This window comes from Actinia tenebrosa, unplaced genomic scaffold (assembly GCF_029948245.1).
Source record: "Actinia tenebrosa isolate PJP-AT-01 unplaced genomic scaffold, QUT_ActTen_1.0 PGA_scaffold0__85_contigs__length_37466705, whole genome shotgun sequence".
In the NCBI taxonomy this organism is placed as follows: domain Eukaryota; kingdom Metazoa; phylum Cnidaria; class Anthozoa; order Actiniaria; family Actiniidae; genus Actinia; species Actinia tenebrosa.
This window is the reverse complement of record NW_028292569.1, coordinates 4554710-4560753: the sequence shown is the minus strand read 5'-3', so window position 1 is coordinate 4560753 and position 6044 is coordinate 4554710. Positions and strand designations below refer to the sequence as shown.

General features: G+C 38.0%; 1 pseudogene; it reads left to right on the top strand.

The window, feature by feature from the left end:
• The first annotated feature begins 1540 nt into the window (after positions 1–1540).
• Positions 1541–3526, top strand: LOC148913305 (vang-like protein 2-B pseudogene; annotated as a pseudogene).
• Positions 3527–6044: the final 2518 nt, after the last annotated feature.

The window sequence follows — 6044 nt, the reverse complement described above, 5'->3', positions numbered from 1 at the left end:
TTAATTAATTGACATTTAGTGTAAAGTTGCTAGGTACGAAATTTGATTTTATCCCCAACCCCACTAGATCTGACCTCTTTCCCTTTCCTTGAATGATGTAATCAACGATAGAACGATTAACTTCATTACAGTGCTGGTAAAAAAAAACTTCCCATAAAATTCTGTGTTCAATTCGAAAATTAAGGAAAATAAATTACTTAGTTCCGGCAGCAAACTGTAAATCATGCTAATCCAGAACACGAAGTATGACCTACAGAATCTATAGCAGGCCTAACCACATCAATGATACCGTCAATTGATTCTTTGAATTAATTTAATTGTCGGGTGTGTCTGCCACCGGCTTGAGGAATTTCAATCCTTCCTCAAAGAATCCAAACGTGACACGGCTTGATTTATTTATAGATTCAAGGTCGGAGTTACCCTTCAACTCAAAAACACTTCAATTCAATGAGATGAATTTCACTGTTTTAGTAGTGTTTTCTCATTTTTATAATTATTTGTTGGGTGGGGGGGGGGGGGGGGTATTCATGCTTCCATCTATTCCTAAACAAATTAGGCTTCCTCGGAAAAACAAAGGTTTGAATCTTGTTATGAATCGTATTTAAACAAAATAACGCGTTAATTTCTTCGAATTTCGAGTTCAACAACAGTTTAAGTTAGTTAAGTTGACGATGGATTTTGAGCAAAAACCTTCATGTCCGTTGTATTTGTCAAATGTTATCTTTAAAAACAAAGAATGCTTATCGGTTTTGATTATCGATTATTTTGAATACAGTCGCCATATCTCAAGTGAATTCTCCTCGTAACTTTCGAACTATTTGAATACTTGAGCCTGAAAAAAACATCGAATATTCATTTTTTGACTAAAATGTTGATAAAATGATAAAACTGCTTAATTGATTTTGAAATGAAAATCGTGTTTCGAAAATACATCGATAAAAGTATCAATTTTGAAAAGCTATTTTAAAAAGAAGATTTAAAAAAAAAGATAGATAGAGGCTCAAGATTCCGTTACTTTTCACGTTATTTTCCAGTTGCAAATTGACCCTTTAAGTGCCGTAACGAATTAGACAATAATCAAGTCTGAAATCAAATCCTTGAATGCATAATTAAAATCTGTCTCGAGTCAATTGATTTTTTTTATTACAGTTAATTGAAGCTAATTTTGTTAGAAATCTTTCTAAATTTTTTCATCAGATTAATGTCAAAGATTCTTAATAATACGTGTTGGAAATTGCATTAAAAGGGAAGATTCTTAGATCACTTGGATTATTGAGTAGATTGGGTGTCAAAGAGGCTATTGAATAACCCACGTGACTTCCGAGGTGACTGTGATTGATTCCCAAAAGACACAGTCTAATTATTCTGATGAATTTTGATCTGACCAATCAGTGCGTCCCTTGGGTAACCATTTCAATGGCCTTGTCAGTTGTGTGGTTGACAGAAGCACCGCGCGGAACGCGAATATGAATACATTTGATCTCCAAACATTATACTTCGGTGGTTTGTGAACGCTGTCTTCAAACTTAGCAGAAAAGATCGAGTCTAGAGGGTTATTCTTCGCCATTAATGCTTAATGAACTTCGGTCTTTGACCGATAAAGGAGTGTAGCTTTTTTTTTGAGCATTTTATTTGATTTTGAAGAGAAAATGCCGAGAGATCACTACCGAAAGGCTCCTGATAGAGACCATTACTCTCAGAACCATAAGACGGATCGCCGTGAGCATGAAACAAATGGCAGTCAAGAGCTCGACGAAGGAGTTATTGAAGTCCAAGTTATCCCACAAGATGATAACTGGGGGTGAAACAGCGACGACCATAACTGAAACCGCTACTTCTATAGTGACACTTAGCGAGGAAGACATTAGTGAACTTGGCAAGGAAAAGAAGCGTTTTTCGTTTGCTTCGTGTCTAAACATCAAACTCATCCCCGCTGGAATCTTAAGTCTACTGCTCATTATCTCACCGATTCTTTTCATCGTTTTACCCGCGGTCTTATGGAAGCCTCTGATGTGTGGAATCGAATGCGATGGTATGTTTTGAGCCTAGCTGTGAAAGAAATCGTTCTAATCGTAGGAATATGGGCTTTGTATTTCCGAAAGACGCGGGTGAGAATGCCGAGGGTCAACGTCTTGCGAGTTGGGATCATGACGCTCGTGTTTTTAGTTCTTGTGTGCTACTGGCTATTCTACGCTTTGAGAGTCATTGCCAACAAAAACGACTTGAACCTCGCGAATATTATTCACTTTTCATCGACTTTATTAGACACTTTATTATTCCTACATTATCTGTCTGTGGTTGTTTTATGGCTTCGACATTCAGAACCTGTGTATAACCTCAAAGTCATCCGAAGTACGGATGGTGTGAGTCAGTTTTATAAGGTGGGAACGATGTCTATACAAAGGACTGCCATATTTGTGCTCGAACAATACTACAAAGATTTCCCCGAGTATAATCCTTATATGATGTCAGTTCCTGCTCGTGCGGCCACCAAACAGTTCTCGACTCTAAAGTTCTACGATATCGATGGCAAACTCACCGACAACAGTAAAATTAATCCGCGAACTCGAGCGATCATTACTTCGAGTTCCCAAGGCCGAAGGAATCCCGGACGAAACGACCGATTTTACGAAGAAGCTGAGTTTGAGAGGAAGGTGAAAAGACGCAAAGCAAGGCTAATGGCAGCGTGTGATGAAGCGTTTGGTCATGTTTAGACGTGTTCAGTTGGACAGAGGACCCACTGTTCCTATGGATCCGGAGGAAACCGCTCAGTCTTTGTTCCCTTCATTCGCGCGTCCTTTACAGAAATACCTTCGTACCGTGAAGCAACATCATCGGCATAACATGGATGCCATTTTAAAACATTTATCTCATTGTCTGGCGTTTGATATGTCGCCTAAAGCCTTTCTGGAGCGGTATTTGAGCGAACAACCATGTATTGAGTATATTAGCTCACGAGATACTCAAGAATGGAGTTTAGTTTGCGAGGAACAAGTCACATCGGGACTGTCCAACTCAACCGTCTTTCAACTAAAGAATGAGCAACTTTCTCTCGTCGTGACGGTCAACGACATCCCGTACTTTGATCTCTCGGAAGAGGAATTCGATTTTGAGAATAACAAATTCGTCCTGAAGTTGAATTCAGAGACCTCTGTCTGAAAGGATTGGAGGAAGATAGAGGAACGTTTGTTGACATTGCGTGTAAATATTGCTCGCATTTTTAAAACTTGATACCCAAATATGAACTGATAACAAAAATTGCGTCCCATGAAATCTACACGTGTTGTTCGTTTCATGAAATCAACGCAGAATTTAGTTGGTTTCTATTTGACACTGGAATGGTTTTTCTGCGCGTTTGCACTGAACTGGCTTCTTCGAAAGCATCGAACAGGCTTTCTTTAGCTAGTAATGGTTTTTCTGATGTAGAATTCTTCGAGAATTCATAAGCTTTATCTACCTTAGATTCTATTCAAAAAACCAACGGAACAAGGTTTTTTTGGTAATATTTTAGGAAGATGTTTTTACATGACTTAGAAGAAGATAGAATCTGCGCGAAATATAAACTTCAAAGTGTGAGGACAATAGTTTTTTCAAAACCATCTCCGTTGTTGAAGTACATATATTATTATTATAACTTACCACGTTGTACAAATCTTTCCATAATAATCTGTAAAGTACAGTCTAGCTTAGAGTTTTATTTCAATTCATGTCTGGAATTAATAATATTTCTTAGGACGGTTTTTTGAAGTGTGCACTTAACTTTCTCTCCGGATATTAATATTATTCGTAATGATTTTCTTTGTTTTTGAGAGCTTTTTTTAAGTGTTACAACTTCGTAGCTCACCACTCGTCCAATATCTGTAATATGTTTACAAGTTGGGAACGCGTTTATTGCTAGGGTCATGGCCAGTGATTTGTAATACTAAGGTATCATTGTTGTTGTAAATTCACCATTGATCATGATTTGGGATAAGTTTTCGTAATCTTAGGCCAAAAATGGGAAGAGTTTACAAGATTTATGATATTCTTCAAACAGGCTAACAGAATAAAATAACTACTATATGTATTTTCACAGGCAGGCAGGGATGTGAAAGGTTGTTGTCAAACACTACTCCGTTATTGTTTCAAAGCGGCTATGAATGTCTAGTATTCCATCGCACAAATCCTTCGCTTAACTGCAAGACAAACAACGCCAAATTCGCCTCATGAAAAAGCTTTTTCATCTAAATGAATTTCAAATTCAACTATTATTGCAAATAAAACGCCGTCATGAAATCACGTATGGAAGACAAAAGCCTACCAAACGCGGACTTCGACAGGGATATCAAACATCCAATTTATATTGAAGAGAATAGAAATTAGCAATGCCTAGCGGCCCAGTTCATGTCTCAATAGAAAGTAAGATAGCAAAATTGATAAGGCGTGCTTTGGAGTCGATGATAAGTTGAAAATCTTTGATCCAGTAAAAGGCCTGTCTCGAAATTTGCCCGACATACAAATCCGCGGTATAAAAAACCATCGAACACAAATCATAAAACAAAACAAGTAATTGCAAAAGAACGACAGGAAAAGCATCTTATTTTTTGTTATTTTACTGTTGAAATTTGTTTTTTTAATTTTTAGCGAATCAATATTATTAATAATTGCAGCTCAGATTTGGTCGTTTGCGTAGAGTATTTTTGAATGTCGTACAAAAATTAGAACAAATCTTTTCAAAATTGGAATATATTGTTATTTAGATGGTTAAAAGTGAGATTGATTTAATTAAAAGGTGTGCTGTTTGTTAGTTATAATTCAAGTATAAATGTGTATGTATATATTGCAGAATGACTAGGAAGGAATCTTTGTTGACCGGTTTAAGGCTTTGATTTATGTATCGGATCGGATCAAAGGGCTGGTCGGGTCTGGTATGTGTTCACGTCTTATCTAACCACAGGAGGGCCTGACCGATAAAATCAGCAGTTGGAAAAGTCAATTGAGGCCGCGGGCGACTTGTTTCAACACTGACGAGGAAAACGCGCCGCTTGTGATTTGCCGTAACAACTCATCCATAGTGAAATAAACACCAGAGGATAAATCTTGTTTGACGTTACGTTTATCCGCGATAGGAAGGATTTATCGGTGTGGATCAGACTTATTTATACGCTTCCGACAATCCGGCTCCCAAAGTAGTAATTCGATTTTGCTCACAGTCCTCGTTGTTATCACAGTTATGTGGTGGTGGTCTGCTTGTTGGCGTTGATTCTTTTTTCAATGTTCTTTGGGACACTTCTTTAGAATGCGTTTGACTGTCAGTTTGTCAGTCGGGTCTGAGTGGTCTGTTCTCTTTTTCCTTTCTCTCTTTTTCTCCTAATTAGCGAGTTTCTTATTGCGAGTCCGGCAATCGCGGTATCAGAGAACGTAACCGATTATCAGGCTCTTCTAAGGGGCGGAGGGGCTGAATGATACTCCATTACAGAAAACGGGGCCGCCGATTCTCCACAAACGTGTCAGCGGTGATAGTTTTAGAATCTGCTGAATGCTATTCAGTCATTAATCGGCTATACAAAACACCAATTTAAACGGAAAGCAGACGTCTTTTTTTTTTTTTTTTTTTTGCCGGGACAAGTTGGACTGTGGTAATTTATGAGCGGACGTAACATGCGTAATAACACAGCATTATGCGCATCGCGTCCAAAAATTATTCCATTATAATTCGCACCCGAATATACAACGTAATACAGCGACTATGTTTTTGGGTCCCACTCATTGTACCATTTTTTTATCTGGGCCTTTTGGGTCACAAAGCACCTTCCGACTTCCATCTTGCTTGGACTTGATAAATAGAGTTTAACCAGTATGGAATAATCAGGTTCAACATCGAGTTCCCCAACGAAACTGATAAAAATTGAATTGATGGTTTTCAAGTAATCCCAAGAAAATTCAAATAACAAACACATGGGCGGCATGTTGATGGTCATTGGACCACTGTAATAGGGGGGTAATAAAAAAATACACCAACCATGGCCGTGGATTGTTTTGATGGCGATTGACGGGTACGATTT